The 27,479-nt window shown below is 42.9% G+C and overlaps 1 long non-coding RNA gene and 7 other non-coding genes across 8 annotated transcripts; 2 read left to right on the plus strand and 6 right to left on the minus strand.

Annotated features, from left to right (window-relative positions):
• The first annotated feature begins 6 nt into the window (after nt 1–6).
• LOC117441542 (uncharacterized) lies at nt 7–1,115 on the plus strand. Its single transcript, XR_004551397.2, has 2 exons — nt 7–779; nt 890–1,115. It is a non-coding gene; the product is annotated as an uncharacterized lncRNA (long non-coding RNA).
• Nucleotides 1,116–5,894: 4,779 nt separating this feature from the next.
• Nucleotides 5,895–5,966, minus strand: trnag-ucc (transfer RNA glycine (anticodon UCC)). Its single transcript has one exon. It is a non-coding gene; the product is annotated as a tRNA-Gly (tRNA).
• A 6,666-nt stretch (nt 5,967–12,632) lies between these two features.
• trnag-ucc (transfer RNA glycine (anticodon UCC)) lies at nt 12,633–12,704 on the plus strand. Its single transcript has one exon. It is a non-coding gene; the product is annotated as a tRNA-Gly (tRNA).
• A 1,091-nt stretch (nt 12,705–13,795) lies between these two features.
• trnag-ucc (transfer RNA glycine (anticodon UCC)) lies at nt 13,796–13,867 on the minus strand. The gene has a single exon. It is a non-coding gene; the product is annotated as a tRNA-Gly (tRNA).
• Nucleotides 13,868–15,365: 1,498 nt separating this feature from the next.
• Nucleotides 15,366–15,437, minus strand: trnag-ucc (transfer RNA glycine (anticodon UCC)). Its single transcript has one exon. It is a non-coding gene; the product is annotated as a tRNA-Gly (tRNA).
• Nucleotides 15,438–18,755: 3,318 nt separating this feature from the next.
• trnag-ucc (transfer RNA glycine (anticodon UCC)) lies at nt 18,756–18,827 on the minus strand. Its single transcript has one exon. It is a non-coding gene; the product is annotated as a tRNA-Gly (tRNA).
• Nucleotides 18,828–19,716: 889 nt separating this feature from the next.
• Nucleotides 19,717–19,788, minus strand: trnag-ucc (transfer RNA glycine (anticodon UCC)). Its single transcript has one exon. It is a non-coding gene; the product is annotated as a tRNA-Gly (tRNA).
• A 398-nt stretch (nt 19,789–20,186) lies between these two features.
• trnag-ucc (transfer RNA glycine (anticodon UCC)) lies at nt 20,187–20,258 on the minus strand. Its single transcript has one exon. It is a non-coding gene; the product is annotated as a tRNA-Gly (tRNA).
• Nucleotides 20,259–27,479: the final 7,221 nt, after the last annotated feature.

Raw genomic sequence — 27,479 nt, forward strand, 5'->3', positions numbered from 1 at the left:
TGACTCATCCTGTGTAGGGGGCGGTGGTGGCGAAGTCGATAGGGACTTGGCTTGGCAACTGGAAGGTCACCGGTTCAAGTCCCAGCAAGACCAAGTGCTACCGAGGTGTCCCTGAGCAAGGCACCGTCCCCTACACTGCTCCCCGGGCGCTGTTCAAAATGGCAGCCCACTGCTCCTAACACTAGGATGGGTCGAATGCAGAGAAACCATTCCCCCCCCCATTAATAAAGTATATCCAATCCAAATACGTCCAATAATAGCAACCAGTACTCATTCAAAGCATTATGGTGAATAATAATTCCTATGTTGTACGTATACCCAGTTCATGTTCCACGAGCTGGGGTTGTATATAATATGTAATGCATTGTTTAACAGAAGCATTATTTGGTTCGTTACTTTTGTTTTTGAAATCACCATTACGGAACTGGAGGGGCTTGTCTCTCACCGTCTGAACAATGTGATGGATTGATAATGTGTCCGGGCACGAAGCGGGTACACGGTGAGCAGGCAGTCAGATCATAAGCAGTTCTCTTGTCTCTGTTCCTTTCAGCTCGGCGGTAAAGTAGGAGGAGACCAGTTCTATTTCTCGATCATCTATGAGGAAGGAGACGAAACGGAAGGTGGCTGCATGCACAGGAAGTCCGGAGGGGAGGTACCACTCTCTTCCTGGTTACCCACAATGCTCATCGGTCAGTGGGGTGGTCAACTTCTTCCTGGCTCGTACAGACGCCGTAGAGAGGGTGGGATTGACCCTAAGCTCAAGAGGGTAGCACACTCGGGTAGGTCTAGACGGTCCAAGTGGCAGTAAGTCCACTCTTTCAGTTGTTGCTGTCCATGATCGGAGTTGGGCTTTTTTTCCTAAACGGCAAATGTCTGTCTCTGCCTCCAGAGTTCTTCATGGACGGCCTGGGCTCCTTGATGGTGGCAACGTGCGGCCATGTGTCGGTTTCCCATCAGGCCAGACTCAAACACAAACGACAACCAAGCTCTACAAAGAGTTCAGATACCCTCCAAAGAGTGAAGGCATTTCAAAGATGCAGCTTCACTTCTTCAAGAATCACCTGAAGTGCATAAGATATGGATAATGTATTAAAGTAACCTATGTGTACATTTCAGATTCAGGATTCAATTAATTATTGTCTTATAAACTGCTACGGTGAAGTTATGCAGTGAATGAACGCTTAGAGAGCAACTTGCAAGTTTTTTGTTTTTTTTACTAGATTTATGCTTAAAGGTGGGGGTCGGTAAGGTTTCTACCCCACCTTAACCTTGCTGACAATTACAATTTTACAAAAAATTACAAAAAGATGTTTTCGCATTTCCCATAATAAGAAGTTTGCCAGTATTAAACTGTGTACATCCCTGGAGGTTTAGGGGACAGGAAACACTCACATTTAAAACATATCATTAATAAATGGGTGAAAATTGCTGGTGCCCATTATGGGCAGTATTACTATATATACCCACATGCCAGCTAAGGTCAGAAGAGCTTTATTTAACAGCTGGTCTTATGTCTGTGACCCCTGTTGTTCATTGATGAGCCTGAAACATGCACATGTCAAGGTTCAGAGGCAAATTTTGCAAATATGGCAGAAGCCATCGATCAGCTTAAGATAAGATATACTTTATTGATCCCAAGTTGGAACATTTTGCATTACATCAGCATGTGTAACAGTTAAATATGCAGTTGTGTTTATTTGAAAATCATTTAGTATAATCACACAAATTCTGTGTTTTATATTCAACAATTCTGTGTTCTTTATTTATTGATTGTTCAATACCTGACAAGGCCGGAGATGAAATATCTACATACATCTTATAAGAGTATAATACATTATGTATAATATCAGTTAAAATAAGTGCTTCAACATAGTTAACATTGCTGGAGGTATGCACACATATTGATAGATGTCTTGTAATGCACTGTTGAGGAACCTGCAACCCAAGTTTTTCATTCAGTGCAGAACTACACCACAGTTGTGTAGGCCTATATGATATGTCAATAAACCTTAGAACATCTTGAAATCTTGAACGGGATGTGCAAAATAGTCATTACATACAGTCTTTAATTAACAATTAGTAGAGAATAACGAGTAATGAATATACTTTATAGGGATCATATTAATATCTAATAATAAAAATAATGAAATTCAATAACATGCTTTAACCACCAGGTGTCCCTTTCTATCAGCTGTGCACCTTTATGGTGTAAATACAGCCTATCTACCAATTGGATCAAATATAAAAGTGAGCCGAATTAGTGTTGATACGGCAAGGAGACGTATTGTGTGAAAAGAAATGTAAGATGTTGTTTAATGGCTGATATATTTATGATCCACGTCACGTTTTCAGTTCCTCATGTTTGTCTTCTCATCAGGGCTCTATAAATACAGAACTACGGCAGATATGTAATATGTAATGCAGCCGAACCGTGTATTACAATGCCGTTATGTGATGACTTTCAAAGAGAAAAACAAGCACACTCGGAATAAGGTATTATTATTATTTTTAAAAAATGTTTTCGGTCTGTTTCCGGTATTTGTTAATGACGGTGTGCTGTGAGATTTGAGACTGGAATTGCACAGGGGGGGGAAATAACGTAGGCTATCTTTAGATGCGGATTTTGTTCAACTAATATGTTTAGGCTGTGGACCAACACTATACATTACGGGGAAGGGGGTAGCAATAAAGATAACACCATTAAACAGTTACACAACATAACAGAAATAATATCGATAGCAGCGTCCTAGCAACCACCTTGGTAACAATGAAAACGTCGCGATTTCCTGAAGTAATCTTCGTAATAACTAGCAAACTAAAGATCATGTACATCCACTGCACACATAATCTGAAATAACAACTCATATTTCTCGCATTCAAAATGACATCAAAACGCATTTTAATGGCCAAACTAACTTTAAAATAGGCATTTTACAACTAGAATAAAACGAAGTTCGGCCATGTTTTCTTTTTCTGCAGGGAGACATTTGAAGATCACGTGACATAGACGCCAGCCATCGGAATGAATGGTGAAAAAAACGGGGTTTGTCAAACAGAGCACATGGTGTAGTCCAAACGATAGCTGGGGATTCTGGGTAGTGTAGTGTCTTCTGCCATCCTTTACTTAGAACAAATATTTGTTTCTCCGAATCGAAGGGGAAAAATACAAAAGCATTGCACACAATTTAAACCAATCAATGTTGTGTAATTAACAAGGATAATCTGGTGTGTTTTAATCGATGAGTAGTGCAGATATCACTGAAACATCAATCGACAGTAAGAGGAGTACTTACTTCCGGGTGTGCAATTCTCCGTTATCCAATGGGAATGGATGCTCACATTGCCTTTAAGGGCAGCCGGCATAAACGAATGCCGTGCTTCCATGAGCGTCAAATCCCGACGCAGATGGGAATACATTGCAATCAGTTGAAAGCTATTTGCGTCCCTTTATGACGCTGAAGGAGCCTAGGAGCGTCACAATTGGACGCCACGGACACTGACCAAACGTCGCTATTGGACGCTTAGGGAGTGAGACTGTGTTGTATTAATATTAGGGCTGTCAGTCGATTAAAATAGTTAATCGCGATTAATCGCAAATCAATCGCACATTTTTTATCTGTTCTAAATGTACCTTAGAGGAATATTTTTCAAGTTTTTAATACTCTGATCAACATATGAGTGGACAAATATGCTTTATGCTAATGTTTATTATCATTTGAACAATGACAAATATTCTCATGAATATTAAACACAACAACCTGGAACCTCTCATACAATACAAATGGTGTGTGTGTGTGTGTGTGTGTGTGTGTGTGTGTGTGTGTGTGTGTGTGTGTGTGTGTGTGTGTGGTGTGTGTGTGTGTGTGTGTGTGTGTGTGTGTGTGTGTGTGTGTGTGTGTGTGTGTGTGTGTGTGTGTGTGTGTGTGTGTGTGTGTGTGTGTGTGTGTGTGTGTGTGTTGGATCGTTGGAGCTATGTGCAACTCAAGGCATATGCTCGAACGGGAGCTGCCTGGACGCTGCGATCATGTTGCACGCATTAACACTAGCAGAGTGTGCTGACTTCTCCTCCAACGTCCCGCTGTCTGCTTCCTGCATCAAGTCAAGTGCTCGGCGCAGTTGTGTGGATCGAGCGCTCCTCTGTTTTCATTTAAACAGCTCCTTATATCCGTTAGCGCAGCTAGCTAGCACCAGATGCTAACAACAACAATGCACGTAAGGTCTCTCTCTCGCTCACTCGGGTCACACACACACACACACACACACACACCCTCCCGGTCCTCCAGATGGCCAGTCGGTGCCTGCCGGTGAGCGTGGAAGTGTGGTCTGCTGCAAGCGGGCGGCAGGAGCGGGGCTGTCAGCATCAGCTTGTAGATGGTATTTTAAACTCGATGCGCTCTGAAGCTACGGGGCGGCCGAGGACAAAAATACACATGCGTTAATCGCGTTAAAATAATTAGTGGCGTTAATTTCTTTTTGCGTTAACGCGTTATTAACGCGTTAACTTGACAGCCCTAATTAATATCTAATAATAAAAATAATGAAATTCAATAACATGCTTTAACCACCAGGTGTCCCTTTCTATCAGCTGTGCACCTTTATGGTGTAAATACAGCCTATCTACCAACTGGATCAAATATAAAAGTGAGCCGAATTAGTGTTGATACTGCAAGGAGACGCATTGTGTGAAAAGAAATGTAAGATGTTGTTTAATGGCTGATATATTTATGATCCACGTCACGTTTTCAGTTCCTCATGTTTGTCTTCTCATCAGGGCTCAATAAATACAGAACTACGGCAGATATGTAATATGTAATGCAGCCGAACCGTGTATTACAATGCCGTTATGTGATGACTTTCAAAGAGAAAAGCAAGAGCACTCGGAATAAAGTGTTTTCGGTCTGTTTCCGGTATTTGTTAATGACGATGTGCTGTGAGATGGGAGACTGGAATTGCACAGGGGGAATAACGTATCTTTAGATGCGGATTTTGTTAAACTGATACGTTTGCGCTGTGGACCAACACTATACATTGACGGGGAAGGGGGTAGCAACAAAGCCTATGAGCGTCACAACTGCACGCCACGGGACCCTGACCAAGCGTCGCTTATATGGAGTGAGAGTGTGTCGCCCTGCAGCACATACTCTCCACAGCTGAGGCCTCACACACACAACGTGTATCAGGAAACCGTATTACATCTCACTCCCCCCCTTCGCTCCTCTCTCTCCCCCCCTTCGCTCCTCTCTCTCTCTCCCCCCCTTCGTTCCTCTCTCTCCCCCCCCCCCTTCGTTCCCCTCTCTCGCTCCCCCCCCCCTTCGCTCCTCTCTCTCTCTCCCCCCCTTCGCTCCTCTCTCTCTCTCCCCCCCTTCGCTCCTCTCTCTCTCTCCCCCCCTTCGTTCCCCTCTCTCTCCCCTCCGGTACAGCACCGTAAGACGTAGTGTGGAGTTGCATTAGGTAACGCGAGATACGGCTGATACTTGCGCATTAGTTTCTGTTGTGGATCAGTATCAACAGTCCTGCCAGCAACGTTACTATATTATCAATGCTACTTTAGTTATAGCCTGATATATGATAGCTAACTTCACAATGATGGTGTGTGTGTGTGTGTGTGTGTGTGTGTGTGTGTGTGTGTGTGTGTGTGTGTGTGTGTGTGTGTGTGTGTGTGTGTGTGTGTGCGTGCGCGCGCGCGTGCGTGCGTGCGTGTGTGTGTGTGTGTGTGTGTGTGTGTATAGACCTATAATATATTGTTCAAAAAAACAGGGGACATCAAGATCAGACTTTATTATTATTTTTGGTTCCGTTGCGACTTGAACCGCGAGCCTCCGGTTCCTCTACTGGGACTTAAAGACACACCGTACATTTTAAATTCAAACCTATTCAATATATTATAATAGGATTGCGTTGGCCGGGAATCGAACCCGGGTCAACTGCTTGGAAGGCAGCTATGCTCACCACTATACCACCAACGCTGACAGAACAAGCTGGTCTGCATATTGACGTGGTTATAACTGTGGAAGCCATTGTAGTGATGTTAATCCCGCACGCGGTGATCCCAAACTAAAATCACTGGAATACTCAGAAAGCCTCTTTGTTACTCACTAGCAATGCAGGCGAATAAAGTCTTAAACTGAAAATGAACTCTATCCAGACGAACAATCACACTTTACATTTATATTCAATTTAATATTTAATATTCCATCCCTGACACACTTAATGTATATATAATATCCTGCTTAAGACCACACAACTTGTCCTTGTCATAGTATTGTTAACTGACTACAAGGGGAGTTGTCATATATACGTTACGGCATGTTTACGACAGTTACAGGAAGTGGGGGTGGCGAGAGGACCACCGGAGGCAGCAATAAAGAGTCCTGTTAAATAACCAACTGTTCCGTTGTCTGTTAATATCCAAGATATTACATGGTGTCAGAAGTGGTCGAGGATGGCAAAGTTTCAACCACCAGAGAGTTTTTGTTTCGAGAAACCCGCCGAATGGTCAGACTGGAAGAAACGCTTTACACGGTACAGGACAGCTACTAAGTTGGACAAAGAAGAAGGTCCAGTTCAAGTGAGCACGCTGGTGTATGCGCTCGGGAAGGAAGCAGAGAACATTCTCAGCTCTTTTACCTACGGGGAAGAGGACACTGAGTCGCAGTATGATGTTGTACTGGCGAAATTTGACGCATATTTCATCCCGAGACGCAACGTTATACATGAACGGGCATGTTTCAACCAGAGAGTGCAGCGCGCGGGAGATGAGCTGTCGGAACATTGCAACTTCGGAACGGCTCGTGAGGAAAACATAAGAGACAGAATCGTGGTGGGAATTCTAGACAAGGATCTGTCTCAGAGGCTACAGCTGATCCCCAGCCTCACTCTGGAGATGACGGTACAAGAGGCGCGTCAATCAGAGGAGGTAAATGCTCAAGTTAACCAGCAGGGGGAGCGGGCTTACGTCGTGCAGGAAGTAGCACAACGGCATAGCAGAGGTGCAACACAGAAGTGGCGGCACCCACAGAGAGAGAGGCGCCAGGAGAGAGAGAGTGAGAATGACCACAAGAAGTGCTGGCGCTGCGGCAAAATGCCACACAGCCAGCAGGATGACTGCCCAGCAAGGAGCTCTACTTGCAATCATTGTGGGAAAAGTGGACACTGGGAAAGGGTGTGCACGAGCGAGCAGGTGAGAGAAGGGACTGAGGGTGAGGGGTCAGAAGATGGACAGTATTATTATCTGGGCTCAGTTAATAGCATGCCTCACAATGATAATGAATGGACAGTCACATAGAGATTGGCAGCTCACCTGTAGAATTTAAAATAGATACTGGAGCCGATTGTAGTATCATAAGCGAAACTGTGTACAAAGCACTGGAGCCAAAAAGGGTTCTACAGAGGCCAAAGGAGGTGCTGAGTGGTCCCGGGGTGGATTGAACTGTTTAGGGCAGTTTATAACTCAGACCAGCTACAAGGGAAACACATACACATGCAGGCTGTATGTCCTTAGAGGGCAGAGTGTGAATAACCTACTCAGCAGGCCAGAAGCTGTCGCTATGGGGTAAGTAAAGCGAGTGGGCGAGGTCAACACCAGTGAACAGGAGTTTGGCTTACTGAGAACACAGCCTGTGAAGATAGCTCTAAAGGACAATAACCAGCCCGATGCAGTATGCACAGCACGCCGGGTCCCATACCGCGCCTGGGTGCAGTGGAAGAGGAGTTGGAGAGGATGGAAGCCAGCGACATCATTGAAGCCGTGACTGACCCGACAGAGTGGTGGAAAAACACGCATCTGTGTGGACTCAAAGAAGCTTAACACGGCTGTCAACAGGGAGATTCATCTTGCCGACATCAGAGGGGATGATAGCTCAGCTCAGCGGCTCCACCGTCTTCTCATCACTTGACGCAGCGTCAGGGTTCTGGCAGATCCCACTGGACAGAGACAGCCAGAGGTTGACCACCTTCATCACGCCGTACGGAAGGTACTGTGTTAAACGTCTTCCCTTTGGGATAAGCAGCGCACCTGAGATATTTCAGAGGAAGATGGTAGAGACGCTGGAAGGGCTGGATGGCGTTGCCGTCTACATGGACGACATCATCATCCATGGCAGCAACACCAGCGAACATGATGAGCGGCTGCAGAAGGTTCTGGATCGGCTGGAGTCTGCAGGCCTGAAGCTGAACAATGAGAAGTGTGTGCTGAGAAAGGAGGAGCTGCACTTCCTGGGTCAGGTGATCAACAAAGATGGTGTACGACCCGACCCGGCCAAAGTGTCTGCAGTCAGAAAACTTCAACCACCAGAAAACGTGCAGGAACTAAAGAGAGCCCTCGATCAACTACCTGGGGACATATATTCCAGACCTCGCCACCGTGGGCCAGCCACTATATGCACTGTTAAAAGCAGACTCGGTGTGGATGTGGGGTCCGGCGCAACAAGCAGCCTTTGAGCGAGTTAAAGAGCTCCTCACAACGTCACCTACCCTGGGGTGCTATGATGTTACCAGGAGCACAGTGGTCTCAGCAGACGCAAGCAGTTATGGGATAGGCGGTGTCCTGCTGCAGCTCCATGGCGACGACTGGAGACCGGTAGCATACTGCTCACGGCGACTGAGCGACGCTGAAACCAGGTACGCTCAGACGGAGAAGGAGTGCCTGGCGAGCGTGTGGGCGTGTGAGAGGTTTCAGATGTATCTCTACGGCCTACCAGCATTCAAACTGATCACAAACCCCTCATCCCACTGATGAACTCCAGGGATCTCGACAATGTGCCGCTGCCAGCGACTCCTCATGCGGTTGATGAGGCTCAACCCGGAGGCTGAGTATGCGCCGGGGGAAACCCTGGTGGTGGCAGACACGCTGTCCAGGAGCCCACAGGAAGACAAGGAGCTCAGTAGAGACACAGACGTGGAGTGTTACGTAGCAGCTGTGATGAGCAGCATTCCAGCATCGCCGAAAAAGATAGACAGCATCCGCGCGGAGACGGCAGCGGACGAGCAGCTCCAAGAAGTGATCAGGTACATACAAGAGGGGTGGCCTGAACACCTAGCACACAAACACCTGTGTTAGGGAGTACTTTCCCGTTAGGAAGGAACTGGCTACGCATGATGGGGTGGTGACCAGAGGGAGTGGAATAGTGATACCAGGGAGATTGAGGAGATACTAGAACGCATACATGACGGCCATCAAGGTCTTAACAAGTGCAGAGACAGGGCCAACACTTCGGTGTGGTGGCCTGGCAGAGCCACACAGATCACACAGAGTCGAGAACTGCATGTACTGTCGTGAGCAGAGGAGAGCACAGAGCAGAGAGCCTCTCCTGTCGACACCTCTCCCAGACGGGCCGTGGAAGAGAGTTGGCATAGATGTATGTGAACATGAGAGAGAGTTACCGAGTCACAGCTGACTACTACTCTGGATACCTGGAGATACTCCACATGCCGACCACGACTAGTGCACATGTGATCTTGAAGCTGAGAGCCACGTTTGCCCGGCACGGAATACCGGAGCAGGTTGTCAGTGACAACGGACCGCAGTTCAGCAGCGATGTCTTCAGAGGCTTTGCCTGTGACACGGACTTTACGCACACAACCTCTAGTCCCCACAACCCACGAGGAAACGGTTATGCTGAACGTGCGGTCCAAACGGCAAAGGGGATTCTGAGACAAAAGGACCCCCTACTTGCTTTAATGGTTTACCGTTCTTCTCCACACAGCAGTACGGGTGTCAGTCCGGCAGAGCTCCTAATGGGCAGGACATCAGGACGACAGAAGTGGCCGAGCAGACATCACACCAGAGCTCGAGATGCTGCGGAGAGAGCAAACAGGCCTTCTACTATAACGAGCGCCGTGGCGTGAGAGGAGACCATGTTCTCACCAGACTGGACGACCAAAAGACCTGGTCCACACCTGCAGGCGTGGCAGGTGAGAGTGTTCCACAGAGGTCTTATCTCATCGAGACGGAGCAGGGTGCTCTGTACAGACGTAACCGTCGACATCTCCAAGCGGTGCCCGTCGCGGGGCCTCCAGCGAACAACGACACAAATCCCAGGAATAACACACCAGACATTCAGATGAGCCCGGAACATGGCTCGCTGGTCCAACAAGGAACACTGACGGACTGATCCAAACCAGGTCGGGTAGACCTGGTAGACCTGTCCAGAGACTTGACCTGTGAGGGGACAGTTCAACAACAACAACAAAGGGTGTTGATATTGTAAAAGAAAGAAAGAGAAAAAAGGAGAGATGTCATAGTTATTGATGTGTTGATATTGTTAAAGAAAGATATCTAAGTTATTGATATGTGTTGAATTGTTAAAAGGGAAAAAGGGAGATGTCATAGTATTGTTAACTGACTACAAGGGGAGTTGTCATATATACGTTACGGCATGTTTACGACAGGGACAGGAAGTGGGGGTGGCGAGAGGACCACCGGAGGCAGCAATAAAGAGTCCTGTTAAATAACCAACTGTTCCGTTGTCTGTTAATATCCAAGACATTACAGTCCTCTGTATCTTATGAGATAGCATGAAATGCCAATGTTTCCTTTAACCCATTAACCATTAAAGGTGGGGTAGGTACGTCTGAGAAACCGGCTCGAGATACACTTGTTGTTATATTCCATGGAATGCTCTTAACATCCTGATAGCAATGAATATCTGAAGTGCGTTGACAAAAAATCCATAAAAAAATGTCATCTGTAGAAGCCGTGATACTAGGCTTGTTTGAGACACGTTGCGGCTCGCCTCGAGAGTAGCCGATCGCAGCCGGGGGAGGTCTCAAAAAGCTCGCCTGAAGTCGGACAGCTCGGAGACGGCTTCATCTTCTTCTTCTTCTCTCGGTTTTTTGGCGGATTGCAAACAACTTGAAGGTGCATACCGCCACCTCCGGAGTCGGCTTGACTCGGTTTGCATTTATAAAGAATGCACAAATGTGTTTAATCGTTAATGTCAGATATGTACTCAGTAAATACATTTGTTCCTGCTCAAGATTAGATTAAACTTTATTGTTATTGCACATATTACAGGAGACAACGACATGCAGTTTAGCTTCTGACCAGGTGCAACAAGCAGTGTGTATTAATACACTAGATATCAGCCTGAGAGCAGTATGAACAGTGTGTATTAATACACTAGATATCAGCCTGAGAGCAGTATGAACAGTGTGTATTAATACACTAGATATCAGCCTGAGAGCAGTATGAACAGTGTGTATTAATACACTAGATATCAGCCTGAGAGCAGTATGAACAGTGTGTATTAATACACTAGATATCAGCCTGAGAGCAGTATGAACAGTGTGTATTAATACACTAGATATCAGCCTGAGAGCAGTATGAACAGTGTGTATTAATACACTAGATATCAGCCTGAGAGCAGTATGAACAGTGTGTATTAATACACTAGATATCAGCCTGTGAGCAGTATGAACAGTGTGTATTAATACACTAGATATCAGCCTGAGAGCAGTCTGAACAGTGTGTATTAATACACTAGATATCAGCCTGTGAGCAGTATGAACAGTGTGTATTAATACACTAGATATCAGCCTGTGAGCAGTATGAACAGTGTGTATTAATACACTAGATATCAGCCTGAGAGCAGTCTGAACAGTGTGTATTAATACACTAGATATCAGCCTGTGAGCAGTATGAACAGTGTGTATTAATACACTAGATATCAGCCTGAGAGCAGTATGAACAGTGTGTATTAATACACTAGATATCAGCCTGTGAGCAGTATGAACAGTGTGTATTAATACACTAGATATCAGCCTGTGAGCAGTATGAACAGTGTGTATTAATACACTAGATATCAGCCTGAGAGCAGTATGAACAGTGTGTATTAATACACTAGATATCAGCCTGAGAGCAGTATGAACAGTGTGTATTAATACACTAGATATCAGCCTGAGAGCAGTATGAACAGTGTGTATTAATACACTAGATATCAGCCTGCGAGCAGTATGAACAGTGTGTATTAATACACTAGATATCAGCCTGAGAGCAGTATGAACAGTGTGTATTAATACACAGATATCAGCCTGTGAGCAGTATGAACAGTGTGTATGAATATGCTAAGATATATAAAGTATGAAAACGGTAAGCAGTATAGTATACAATATATAGATATTAATTTCATGATGATAAACATTGTGGAACAATGATGAAAAATGGGAATGGATGTGGCGACGTACAACTGACACAAAACAACAACAAACTTTTGCCAGCCAATGGGAGAGCTTCATCAGCAGCACGTGGTAAAACCCACCAATGAGCGCTCAGCTCGAGATACCAGCGAGCCGTTTCCCATCAAGCATTTCGCTTCCGCAGCCCGTGGAGAGCAAGTGCGCCAACTCGCCTCGCCTCGCTCTCAAGGCTGCGGGCGTCTTTGTCCCGCGAGATTTCAAAGTCTCATGTGGGCGAGCTTCCAGAGCAAGTCGGACAAAATGACTAACCATCATGCAACGCACGAGCAAGACGTTGATCGCAACTGCGCAGGTCTGCGCAGGTCTTGCTTGTCTCAAACAAGTCTACTGTAAAAAGTACAACCAAGCCAGACTTTATTAGCTTGCATTTCTAGTGAGTAACAAAGAGGCTTTCTGAGTACTTTTGTGCGGGATAATCGCGTGGGGGATTTCCGTCAGCGTTGGTGGTATAGTGGTGAGCATAGCTGCCTTCCAAGCAGTTGACCCGGGTTCGATTCCCGGCCAACGCAATCTTTTTCCGCGGCGATATGACTCAGATGATATATGATTAGATAAGATAAGAAGTACTTTATTGATCCCGCTTTGGGAAATGTTTGCGTTGCAGCAGCATAAAAGGACAAGGCATTGTACATTAGAGACATTAAAAGAGTAGAAATAAACAATCCAACATGTAAACATCTCAAATAGCATTAAAAAAGTAGAAAATATACATGTGGAAATACAAATGTACAGTAACATAATATGTGATCTTTAATCTAGCTATCTGCTGTATACATATACATACTTGGCTACTAATTGTATATTTTCTACTCTCTGTATATTTTTGACTTTCTTGTTTATTTCTAGTCTTTTAATTTGATTGTACAATGCCTTGTCTTGTTATGCTGCTGCAATGCAAACATTTCCCAAATTGGGATCAACTTCTTATTTTATCTTAAGACCACACAACTTGTCCTCTGTGAGATAGCATGAAGTACCAATGTTTTCTTTAACCCATTAACCATTAAAGGTGGGGTAGGTAAGTTTCAGAAACCGGCTCGAGATACACTTTTTGTTATATTTCATGGAATGCTCTTAACATCCCGATAGCAATGAATATCTGAAGTGCTTTGACAAAAAAGTACTTCTTATCTTATCTTATCTTAAGACTCTTAAGATAAGATAAGATAATAAGTTTATTGATCCCAATTTGGGAAATGTTTGCATTGCAGCAGCATAACAAGACAAGGCATTGTACAATCAAATGAAAAGACTAGAAATAAACAAGAAAGTCAAAAATATACAGAGAGTAGAAAATATACAATTAGCAGCCAAGTATGTATATGTATACAGCAGATAGCTAGATTAAATATCACATATTATGTTACTGTACATTTGTATTTCCACATGTATATGTTCTACTTTTTTAATGCTATTTAATTTCTATTTGAAATGTTTACATGTTGGATTCTTTATTTCTACTCTTTAAATGTCTCTAATGTACTAAGCCTTGTCCTTTTATGCTGCTGCAACGCAAACATTTCCCAAAGCGGGATCAATAAAGTACTTCTTATCTTATCTAATCATATATCATCTGAGTCATATCGCCGCCGAAAAACATTGCGTTGGCCGGGAATCGAACCCGGGTCAACTGCTTGGAAGGCAGCTATGCTCACCACTATACCACCAACGCTGACGGAAATCACGCACGCGATGATCCGCGAGAAAAGTACTCAGAAAGCCTCTTTGTTACTCACTAGAAATGCAAGCTAATAAAGTCTTAAACTGAAAATGAACTCTATCCAGACTTACAATCACACTGTACATTTATATTCAATTTAATATTTAATATTCCATCCCTGACACACTTAATGTATATATAATATCCTGCTTTACTGTGCATTTGTATTTCAACACGTATATGTTCTACTTTTGTAATGCTATTTCCTTTCTACTTAAAGGTGGGGTAGGTAAGTTTGAGAAACCGGCTCGAGATCGCTAGAATTTGAAGGCCGATTCCCAAACCGCCCCCTACACCCTACCCCTCCGTTTGCGCGTTCACGCGGAGGGTCCACCATATTGAGGGCTGTTCCAAAGCAACGAGTGTGGAGGGGGAGTGGGGGGGAGTGGGCTATCAAGCCCTCAAGCAGCGAGTCTGCAGCGGTGCTGACTTGAGACCGGTCTCTACCTGACCGGAGTCACGCTGTGTGTGTCCTCAGGAAACAAGCTGTTTACAAGTAGTTCCAGCAAACATCCGCTGATGAACTGCAATGCTAACAACCTCATGATGACCTCATGTGTTTTTAACTTAGGATCAAACCTGTGTTTAGTCTAGAAAAAGGTAAATGTGTGCATTTTATTATAAAGTTGTGTATATTTACAGACCGTTGCAAAAACTAAGAAGCTTATAAACATCAGGTTTAAAACTAAAAGAGCTTTGAAACACAAGGAAAGATGTTTTGAGTTTTATTTGAGTTATTCATTTAAACTTTTTGTCTAAGAGATGCTGATTTGAAACCGTTGTTACAAACAGTTACGGCTTTTCCTGTTTGTGCCGGAGAGGCGAGGCCGTCCCAAAGCTGGCTGCTGTGCTTACTCCCTCCATCTGACAGGAGGAGCCTCGTTGAGCTGCGAGTGTGGCTGCAGCCGGAGTTCACTCCGTCACGGAGGGGTAGGGTCGAGGGTGTGGTTTGGGATTGGGCCTGAATACACAACCGGAGAAAATCTGCCACTTCCTCACAGAGCCCCTCCTCCAACACACACGAACGCGCACATGACCAATGAGGGCACGAGATAAATGTGTGCCCCGATGGAAGGCTGACAGGCAGGGAGGCCATTGTACTTTTTACAGTATTACGGCTTCTACAGATGACATTTTTTTATGGATTTGTTGTCAAAGCACTTCAGATATTCATTGCTATCAGGATGTTAAGAACATTCCATGGAATATAACAAAAAGTGTATCTCGAGCCGGTTTCTGAAACGTACCGACCCCACCTTTAATGGTTAATGGGTTATAGAAAACATCTGCATTTCATGCTATCTCATAAGATACATTAATTTCTCTAATGTACAAAGCCTTGTCCTTTTATGCTGCTGCAACGCAAACATTTCCCAAAGCGGGATCAATAAAGTACTTCTTATCTTATCTAATCACATATCATCTGAGTCATATCGCCGCGGAAAAACATTGCGTTGGCCGGGAATCGAACCCGGGTCAACTGCTTGGAAGGCAGCTATGCTCACCACTATACCACCAACGCCGACAGAAACCAGACGGTCTAAATATCGATGGCATTAGAGCTGTGAAAGCCATTGTAGTGATGTTAATCCCGCACGCGTGATCCCGCATAAAAGTACTCAGAAAGCCTCTTTGTTACTCACTAGAAATGCAAGCTAATAAAGTCTTAAACTGAAAATGAACTCTATCCAGACTTAAAATCACACTTTACATTTATATTCAATTTAATATTTAATATTCCATCCCTGACACCATGGGCGTCGCCTGGGGTAGGCAAATTCTCCCTCAATAATATAATACATTAACTGTACTTTACCTAGAGGATGGTAGGATGGTAATTTCCCGTGTTCAGTGAATGCAACAGAGGCAACCACCAGACCAATCAGAGAGTTGCATGGAAATAAACGTGTTTTATTGGCTGACAGGTACTGTACCTCTCCTCTGTGACAGTGTTTACACTTTCAGCCGCGGACGCGGAGTTTCTGAAGATGGACATTAGACATTTTTTTAATAAAAAAGATGGCAACTCTCAAGTGGTGGCTCAAACAACAACCCCAGAGCCACCACCGGAGCCAGGTGAACAAGGTATGTAAATGTCAGTAAACTTACAAGTTATGCGAACATGTAAGCAAAGCATAAATTATAGCTACGTTGACGTTACTTTGAATCGCGGGGGTAAGCTAAACCGTTAGCAAGTAGCTTTAGCTAGCCAGATATATTATATACACACTTTGTCAATTGTCATACAATCTAAATGTTGTATTTTTTAGTGTTACCTGGTGATTTCAAAGAAAGCTCTCTGGGAAAGGTTGACTTACTGTTCGACATGAAGCTAGAAGCTACCTTACAGTACACAGTTGATCCGGAGTCCTGTCAGTTAAAGTGTTTCATAGTTAGCTTAGCTTAGCATCAAACTAGCACTGAAATATATGATTCCTGGATGTTATGTGACAGTATTTCTGAGAAAGAGTCAGCTGAAATGGTGGCATAGTTGCCATTGCTTTACGTGTCGACAGCATGTTTGAACGTATTTGCAGCAGTAAGTGGCTGTCTGGCCACTGACGTTGCCATAACAACACCGGTGCATTTCAATGTGCAACCTCTTTTTGTGACAGATTTTTACATTCAATTATAATTCTTCTGATTGATATTTCCTATTGACAGCTAGTTTCTATGTGAACATTATGAGATGGACAGCCAGCTAACAAGCTTGCTATACAAATATTTCAGATCAAAGCTAATCCAGTGGGGCTCCTGAAAGAGAGCAAGGGACACTATGCTCCCAAATATTAAGCCTTGACCCGGGACCCCATCTTAAAATTGATATGATCCAAAAATGATCTGCAATGATCTGCAATGATCAGGCCTTTTTTCCTCATTATCATGTCAAATTATACAGCTTTCCTTAGTGTTGAATGCAGAAAGATGACTATATTAGAGTATTAAGTGAAAATGACTATATTAAAGTGTGATGTGAATATATTAAGTGAATTACTCAAACTGCATTTGTAGGAATGATTCTGTCCTATTGGCAGATAACTACTCTAACAGTGATATCTACAAGAGATGTACATTTAACTATTTTCAATTGGTTAGTATTACATTTTGTGACTGTGTGGTGAAACTCATTTTAATGAAGACACATGTGTGTATCGTGAAATTCATTTATTTGACAGAGCTGGAAACTGATTGACTTACATACTTGTTTGTGTTTACCCACAGTCATCACAGATGCGCCAAACGGAGTAGAGGATGGAGAACAGGAGAAAGGGACACACAAGGAGGAGATACAACAGACAAGAACGACAATGAACAGGAGCACCAGAACAGACAAGAGTCAATGGGTAACTGACTGATGTAGGGACTGCAGATACAGGGCCAAGGCAAGTGAGACACCACTGCTTTCCATCCAGCGTGTTTGGCCAGCAAAAGAGATCATTTCTACGGCAAACAGCAAGAGATGAGGGATTATTATTTCCTCCTTCCATCCCTTTTTTCTGTTTAATCTGATTACTAACAACTTCTAATAATTTGACATAGTTTATGATTTAATTGGAAAATAAAGTGTTTTAAATAATAAACCTGATTCTGATTCTTTGATTTCTTGTTGACATATGGGTGTTGAGAGATGTATCATATCTCTTGATGTTGCTCTCAAAGTGCACAAGATTGATGCTTTTAACTTCATCATTTAAAAAAATCTTCCTGGGGGACCCCAGAGGAGGTGAGTTCCCTCAAAATAGCACTTTTTCTCTGTTTATGTAATTCCGGTGTAGTGTCCCCTCGGCAACAGATCACTCAGAGCTGCTGATTACTTTCCTGCATTTCAATGGACAGCATAAAAGGACACGTGCTCAGATTAGCTATTGATGATCACGTTGATAAATCATATAAAACCAATCACACAAAAACATGTTGCTGTGACTGTGAGCATTAAACAATTAACATTAAACTAAACAAACACAACAGTACGTTATTGTCCTTATAAAATAAAAACATACATTTTGTCCACCGAGATAATACAGGCACCTTACCCTCAAGAGATCCTCACGTGCTATGAGAATCTCCCACAATCCATTGCCGTAACAAAGCTAATGCAGGCACACGTTTGTGACACCAGATGGCGCAATTGTGTATGTGCATGTGGGGAGTCTTGCAGTAGAAAATGTGTCTGTAGCGCCGCCACTGTGGGCTAAGCCCCGAATGTTTCCAGGTCCAGGCGACGGCCCTGCCTGACACACTTAATGTATATATAATATCCTGCTTTACTGTGCATTTGTATTTCAACATGTATATTTTCTACTGTTGTAATGCTATTTCCTTTCTACTTAAAGGTTAATGGGTTAAAGAAAACATTGGTACTTCATGCTATCTCACAGAGGACAAGTTGTGTGGTCTTAAGATAAGATAAAATAAGAAGTTGATCCCAATTTGGGAAATGTTTGCATTGCAGCAGCATAACAAGACAAGGCATTGTACAATCTAATTAAAAGACTAGAAATAAACAAGAAAGTAAAAAATATACAGACAGTAGCAAATATACAATTAGTATATACAAGTATGTATATATATATACAGCAGATAGCGAATTAAGATTAAAGATCACATATTATGTTACAGTACATTTGTATTTCCACATGTATATTTTCTACTTTTTTAATGCTATTTGAGATGTTTACGTGTTGGATTGTTTATTTCTACTCTTTTAATTTCTCTAAGGTACAAAGCCTTGTCCTTTTATGCTGCTGCAACGCAAACATTTCCCAAAGCGGGATCAATAAAGTACTTCTTATCTTATCTAATCATATATCATCTGAGTCATATCGCCGCCGAAAAAGATTGCGTTGGCCGGGAATCGAACCCGGGTCAACTGCTTGGAAGGCAGCTATGCTCACCACTATACCACCAACGCTAGCGGAAATCAAATGATCTAAATATCGATGTACTTAGAGCTGTGAAAGCCATTGTAGCGATGTTAATCCCGCACGCGATGATCCCGCATACAAATACTCAGAAAGCCTCTTTGTTACTCACTAGAAATGCAAGCGAATAAAGTCTTAAACTGAAAATGAACTCTATCCAGACTTAAAATCACACTGTACATTTATATTCAATTTAATATTTAATATTCCATCCCTGACACACTTAATGTATATATAATATCCTGCTTTACTGTGCATTTGTATTTCAACATGTATATTTTCTACTGTTTTAATGCTATTTCCTTTCTACTTAAAGGTGGGGTAGGTACATTTGAGAAACCGGCTCGAGATCGCTAGAATTTGAAAATACACAACCGGAGAAAATCTGCCACTTCCTCACAGAGCCCCTCCTCCAACACACACGAACGCGCACATGACCAATGAGGGCACGAGATAAGTTTGTGCCCCGATGGGAGGCTGACAGGCAGGTAGGCCATCCAATCCGTTTAGCCAGCCCGGCTTGGTTGTACTTTTTACAGTATTACGGGTTCTACAGATGAAATTTTTTTATGGTTTTTTTGTCAAAGCACTTCAGATATTCATTGCTATCGGGATGTTAAGAGCATTCCATGGAATATAACAAAAAGTGTATCTCGAGCCGGTTTCTGAAACGTACCTACCCCACCTTTAATGGTTAATGGGTTAAATAAAACATTTGCATTTCATTATATCTCATAAGATACATTAATTTCTCTAAGGTACAAAGCCTTGTCCTTTTATGCTGCTGCAACGCAAACATTTCCCAAAGCGGGATCAATAAAGTACTTCTTATCTTATCTAATCATATATCATCTGAGTCATATCGCCGCGGAAAAAGATTGCGTTGGCCGGGAATCGAACCCGGGTCAACTGCTTGGAAGGCAGCTATGCTCACCACTATACCACCAACGCCTACAAAGTCTGTGGGTCTCGATATCGAGCTAGGTACAGCTGTGAAAGCCATTGTAGTGATGTTAATCCCGCACGCGGTGATCCCGCACAAAAATACTCAGAAAGCCTCTTTGTTACTCACTAGAAACGCAAGCGAATAAAGTCTTAAACTGAAAATGAACTCTATCCAGACTTACAATCACACTTTACATTTATATTCAATTTAATATTTAATATGCCATCCCTGACACACTTAATGTATATATAATATCCTGCTTTACTGTGCATTTGTATTTCAACATGTATATTTTCTACTGTTTTAATGCTATTTCCTTTCTACTTAAAGGTTAATGGGTTAAAGAAAACATTGGTACTTCATGCTATCTCATAAGATATATATGTTACCGCCGAAAAAAGATTGCGTTGGCCGGGAATCGAACCCGGGTCAACTGCTTGGAAGGCAGCTATGCTCACCACTATACCACCAACGCCTACAAAGTCATTGGGTCTCGAAATCGATGTACTTAGAGCTATGAAAGCCATTGTAGTGATGTTAATCCCGCACGCGATGATCCCGCACAAAAATACTCAGAAAGCCTCTTTGTTACTCACTAGAAATGCAAGCTAATAAAGTCTTAAACTGAAAATGAACTCTATCCAGAGGCCGGTTTCTGAAGCTCTCATTGGACAGCAGGAGATTTAAAAACCCTCAATATGCTGAGGATATCATCTTTAATATATGTAGTATGGAGTTGTCTTTGCAAAGGAGTGAATTTAAATGTGCAAGTTAAACATTACGTTGTCCCGGATCCTTGCATGTCTGTTTATCACCAGAGGGTGCCAGAGTATAGCCTTGCTAGAACTATTGCATAAAGCTTAACAAAATACCGCCCTCTGCAGGGGAGATGTTGTAAAAGCAGGCATTGTGTTTTCATATCTGCCTCTGCCTTTTAAAGGTCACCTATCATGCTATTTGTAGGTCTCAGATATATACAATAAAGTGTTTTGCTCAGAATACCGAACAGATCCCCGTTCCAGCCACGCCTCGCATCCCTCTGTTTCACTTCCTGTTTCTAAAGTGCTGACTCGGGGATAACGGCCCGTCCACACTACAGCTTCGACAGCTTCAAAAACGGTTTCCAACGCGTCTGCCCATTCGCTTTGAATGGGGTGACGTCACTTTTCGCCGAACTGCATTGTGGGAAGCAGAGCGGAGCTTTCCTGGCGGCTGCAAAAGTTGAGCAATGTTCAACTTTTGAAGCTTCTGAAGCTTTCGGTGGAAGCGTCAGCCAATCAAATCATATGCCAGTGCAAGCTCTAGCCAATCAAACCGCTGCTTGTGTGTCAGGGGCGGGAGATTCATGTGATTGGTTGTTGGTCGAGCTTCAGACACGCCCAGCTCCAAGCTTCTTTTGAAGCTGTAGTGTGGACGGACCGTTAAGCTTTAAAGAGGAGGGTCTGAGCTCACGGGGACCCGGCAGCTACCGTCTAAACTAAACGCTGCCGTGATGAAGCTCCATATCATGGATCATCAAGGCTCTGAAACAGTCTGGAGCTCAAAGGCTTTCTCTCTTGCCGGTTACACCACACGGTGAGTTCCTTTCTACTTCCTGCTTCTTCACACACAAGAGAGGCTTCTCAATACTCAAATTTCCCCTCCTCGACTCCTTGACTCCTCGACTCCTCGGTCCTCTGGTAGTGACCCGGAAATGAATTTCAGCGCGCCATTTTGAAGGACGTCTCATTTCTATAAAATACACTCTGAGGACCGAGGATCGAGGAGGCTCTCTGGAGGAGCTCTAACCGAGGATACACTGATGGGTCCTCCACGGCTCCTCCGTGGATGCATTTCCGGGAACGGTGGAGGCGTGACGCACGGCCGGACTTATCTCAGCCAATGACAGCTCTGCATGCATCCCCTGGATATTATTTTATTAACTGCTTTCATCGCGACGCGATGTTTCCAGTGAGAACAGCTGTGAGGTGCAGAAAGCAGAGCAGTGTGTACACTATATATCGCTCAGTAGAACAGGCCTACTCTCTTTATTTGCTTTAGTTTAGTAGATATCTACAAAGAGTCCATATTTTTCTAAAACCATTTAGTGCTTCACAATAAAATACATTTCATTTCAAACCTTTATTTATACAGATCAAATCCCATTGAGGTCATTGATCTCTTTTCCAAGGGAGACCTGCTCAAGTAGTTCCACATGAAACATAAAAGCATAAACAGAACAACAAAAGAACATCATCAGCATCATTTACATACTGATCCACATGAGCAGGTACCAGCAGCTTCTGATTGAGGAGCATCCAACGAGCTTTAAAACATTCAGTGGCACCAGATTGTTCAGTTTCCATTTAAAAAATACACAACGGCTGTAGCCTGATTATGCTTTAGGAGCTGTAGGTGCGTGTGGTACAGTGTGTGTGTGTGTGTGTGTGTGTGTGTGTGTGTGTGTGTGTGTGTGTGTGTGTGTGTGTGTGTGTGTGTGTGTGTGTGTGTGTGTGTGTGTGTGTGTGTGTGTGTGTGTGTGTGTGTGTGTGTGTGTGTGTGTGTGTGTGTGTGTGTGTGTGTGTGTGTGTGTGTGTGTGTGTGTGTGTGTGTGTGTGTGTGTGTGTGTGGTACAGTGCGCAGATGCGGCGGACAGACAGGTCTCAGTTGGTTTGGTGTCCTCTGCTTACTTGTAATACTTGCAAATACAAATAGGTCCCCTTTAATGCAAACAGTTCTCCGAAAAATTAAGTTTCTATTTTTTACTTACTGTCAATAAATCCCATTAAACGTCATTGTGCACAGGATGTATGTGTAGCCGGTGCTACTGTTTTCTAGATTAGCTGTCAGATCATAGGCTTGTTTGTACGGTGGCCCTGAAGTGCAAGACACCACAGCATTTCACATTGGACGGAAAGGGAGAACACTTCTTGTTTGTGATTGGACAGAGCCAGCCAGAGAAGCACTGCTGTGATTGGTTGTTTTTGCTGCCAGTCAAGAAATGACACTTCGTGATTAGCCCAACACATCAGCCGTTAGCCGTTAGCACACACTCAGAGCTCACAGCTCCTCATATCTGTTCAGAAACTGGACACAAGTTAAACAAGTACAAACCACAGACGGTCTGTGTCATGGAGAATACAGTCGCTGCTTTATTTCTGTCTGTATGACGTTGTTGTGAGCGTGGACGGAGCAGCTACAGGTTAGTTTAGCCTGATGGATCCGATTCAGAAAACACGCATTTTAAAAGCTTTTCGCCTGCCGTCTTGTCTGCAGACTTGTCAAAGCGTTAATTCATGGTTTTTACTAACTGCTATCAGTATGTAGTTACTTCGGCATCACTTTGAAACGTGTATTACAATTAAATCACGGTCAAATATGTTCATTTTGTTGTAGGATTTACATGGAGATACGCCCCGTCCCCTCTCCAGCGCCTCTTGTTTGAATGACAGCATTGACACGAGCAAACACAGCTGACAGCCGCGGTGAAACTCGAGCGATTAGAGCGATGCGAATGTTGGGTGGTCTACCATAGTATTTACATGGAGATAAGCCCCTTAAAAACCATGAGTTAATAAAGCATTAATTCTGTATTTACTCCTGTCATTCAAACAAGACGCTGGAGAGGGGGCGGGCCGTATCTCCATGTAAATCCATCCGGATAAATCCATCAGGCTGAGCTAACCTGTAGCTGCTCCGTCCACGCTCACAACAACGTCATACAGACAGAAATAAAGCAGCGACTGTATTCTCCATGACACAGACCGTCTGTGGTTTGTACTTGTTTAACTTGTGTCCAGTTTCTGAACAGATATGAGGAGCTGTGAGCTCTGAGTGTGTGCTAACGGCTAACGGCTGATGTGTTGGGCCAATCACGAAGCGTCATTTCTTGACTGGCAGCAAAAACAACCAATCACAGCAGTGCTTCTCTGGCTGGCTCTGTCCAATCACAAACAAGAAGTGTTCTCCCTAAAGGAATACCCTTTCCGTCCAATGTGAAACGCTGCGGTGTTTTGCACTTCAGGGCCACCGTATGTTTGAGACGCGTTGCGGCTCGCCTCGAAAGTAGACGAGAGTAGCCGATCGCAGCCGGGGGAGGTCTCAAAAAGCTCGCCTGAAGTCGGACAGCTCGGAGACTAGATATCAGCCTGTGAGCAGTATGAACAGTGTGTATTAATACACTAGATATCAGCCTGAGAGCAGTATGAACAGTGTGTATTAATACACTAGATATCAGCCTGAGAGCAGTATGAACAGTGTGTATTAATACACTAGATATCAGCCTGAGAGCAGTATGAACAGTGTGTATTAATACACTAGATATCAGCCTGAGAGCAGTATGAACAGTGTGTATTAATACACTAGATATCAGCCTGAGAGCAGTATGAACAGTGTGTATTAATACACTAGATATCAGCCTGTGAGCAGTATGAACAGTGTGTATTAATACACTAGATATCAGCCTGAGAGCAGTATGAACAGTGTGTATTAATACACTAGATATCAGCCTGAGAGCAGTATGAACAGTGTGTATTAATACACTAGATATCAGCCTGAGAGCAGTATGAACAGTGTGTATTAATACACTAGATATCAGCCTGTGAGCAGTATGAACAGTGTGTATTAATACACTAGATATCAGCCTGAGAGCAGTATGAACAGTGTGTATTAATACACTAGATATCAGCCTGTGAGCAGTATGAACAGTGTGTATTAATACACTAGATATCAGCCTGAGAGCAGTATGAACAGTGTGTATTAATACACTAGATATCAGCCTGAGAGCAGTATGAACAGTGTGTATTAATACACTAGATATCAGCCTGAGAGCAGTATGAACAGTGTGTATTAATACACTAGATATCAGCCTGTGAGCAGTATGAACAGTGTGTATTAATACACTAGATATCAGCCTGAGAGCAGTATGAACAGTGTGTATTAATACACTAGATATCAGCCTGAGAGCAGTATGAACAGTGTGTATTAATACACTAGATATCAGCCTGAGAGCAGTATGAACAGTGTGTATTAATACACTAGATATCAGCCTGAGAGCAGTATGAACAGTGTGTATTAATACACTAGATATCAGCCTGAGAGCAGTATGAACAGTGTGTATTAATACACTAGATATCAGCCTGAGAGCAGTATGAACAGTGTGTATTAATACACTAGATATCAGCCTGAGAGCAGTATGAACAGTGTGTATTAATACACTAGATATCAGCCTGAGAGCAGTATGAACAGTGTGTATTAATACACTAGATATCAGCCTGAGAGCAGTATGAACAGTGTGTATTAATACACTAGATATCAGCCTGAGAGCAGTATGAACAGTGTGTATTAATACACTAGATATCAGCCTGAGAGCAGTATGAACAGTGTGTATTAATACACTAGATATCAGCATGTGAGCAGTATGAACAGTGTGTATTAATACACTAGATATCAGCATGTGAGCAGTATGAACAGTGTGTATTAATACACTAGATATCAGCCTGAGAGCAGTATGAACAGTGTGTATTAATACACTAGATATCAGCATGAGAGCAGTATGAACAGTGTGTATTAATACACTAGATATCAGCCTGAGAGCAGTATGAACAGTGTGTATTAATACACTAGATATCAGCCTGAGAGCAGTATGAACAGTGTGTATTAATACACTAGATATCAGCCTGAGAGCAGTATGAACAGTGTGTATTAATACACTAGATATCAGCCTGATGAGCAGTACGAACAGTGTGTATTAATACACTAGATATCAGCCTGAGAGCAGTATGAACAGTGTGTATTAATACACTAGATATCAGCCTGAGAGCAGTATGAACAGTGTGTATTAATACACTAGATATCAGCCTGAGAGCAGTATGAACAGTGTGTATTAATACACTAGATATCAGCCTGAGAGCAGTATGAACAGTGTGTATTAATACACTAGATATCAGCCTGAGAGCAGTATGAACAGTGTGTATTAATACACTAGATATCAGCCTGAGAGCAGTATGAACAGTGTGTATTAATACACTAGATATCAGCCTGTGAGCAGTATGAACAGTGTGTATTAATACACTAGATATCAGCCTGAGAGCAGTATGAACAGTGTGTATTAATACACTAGATATCAGCCTGAGAGCAGTATGAACAGTGTGTATTAATACACTAGATATCAGCCTGAGAGCAGTATGAACAGTGTGTATTAATACACTAGATATCAGCCTGAGAGCAGTATGAACAGTGTGTATTAATACACTAGATATCAGCCTGAGAGCAGTATGAACAGTGTGTATTAATACACTAGATATCAGCCTGAGAGCAGTATGAACAGTGTGTATTAATACACTAGATATCAGCCTGAGAGCAGTATGAACAGTGTGTATTAATACACTAGATATCAGCCTGAGAGCAGTATGAACAGTGTGTATTAATACACTAGATATCAGCCTGAGAGCAGTATGAACAGTGTGTATTAATACACTAGATATCAGCCTGAGAGCAGTATGAACAGTGTGTATTAATACACTAGATATCAGCCTGAGAGCAGTATGAACAGTGTGTATTAATACACTAGATATCAGCCTGAGAGCAGTATGAACAGTGTGTATTAATACACTAGATATCAGCCTGTGAGCAGTATGAACAGTGTGTATTAATACACTAGATATCAGCCTGTAGAGCAGTATGAACAGTGTGTATTAATACACTAGATATCAGCCTGAGAGCAGTATGAACAGTGTGTATTAATACACTAGATATCAGCCTGAGAGCAGTATGAACAGTGTGTATTAATACACTAGATATCAGCCTGAGAGCAGTATGAACAGTGTGTATTAATACACTAGATATCAGCCTGAGAGCAGTATGAACAGTGTGTATTAATACACTAGATATCAGCCTGAGAGCAGTATGAACAGTGTGTATTAATACACTAGATATCAGCCTGAGAGCAGTATGAACAGTGTGTATTAATACACTAGATATCAGCCTGAGAGCAGTATGAACAGTGTGTATTAATACACTAGATATCAGCCTGAGAGCAGTATGAACAGTGTGTATTAATACACTAGATATCAGCCTGAGAGCAGTATGAACAGTGTGTATTAATACACTAGATATCAGCCTGAGAGCAGTATGAACAGTGTGTATTAATACACTAGATATCAGCCTGAGAGCAGTATGAACAGTGTGTATTAATACACTAGATATCAGGCTGATGAGCAGTATGAACAGTGTGTATTAATACACTAGATATCAGCCTGAGAGCAGTATGAACAGTGTGTATTAATACACTAGATATCAGCCTGAGAGCAGTATGAACAGTGTGTATTAATACACTAGATATCAGCCTGAGAGCAGTATGAACAGTGTGTATTAATACACTAGATATCAGCCTGAGAGCAGTATGAACAGTGTGTATTAATACACTAGATATCAGCCTGAGAGCAGTATGAACAGTGTGTATTAATACACTAGATATCAGCCTGAGAGCAGTATGAACAGTGTGTATTAATACACTAGATATCAGCCTGAGAGCAGTATGAACAGTGTGTATTAATACACTAGATATCAGCCTGAGAGCAGTATGAACAGTGTGTATTAATACACTAGATATCAGCCTGAGAGCAGTATGAACAGTGTGTATTAATACACTAGATATCAGCCTGAGAGCAGTATGAACAGTGTGTATTAATACACTAGATATCAGCCTGAGAGCAGT

The sequence above is a fragment of the Pseudochaenichthys georgianus genome, unplaced genomic scaffold (genome assembly GCF_902827115.2).
Source record: "Pseudochaenichthys georgianus unplaced genomic scaffold, fPseGeo1.2 scaffold_1780_arrow_ctg1, whole genome shotgun sequence".
NCBI lineage: Eukaryota > Metazoa > Chordata > Actinopteri > Perciformes > Channichthyidae > Pseudochaenichthys > Pseudochaenichthys georgianus.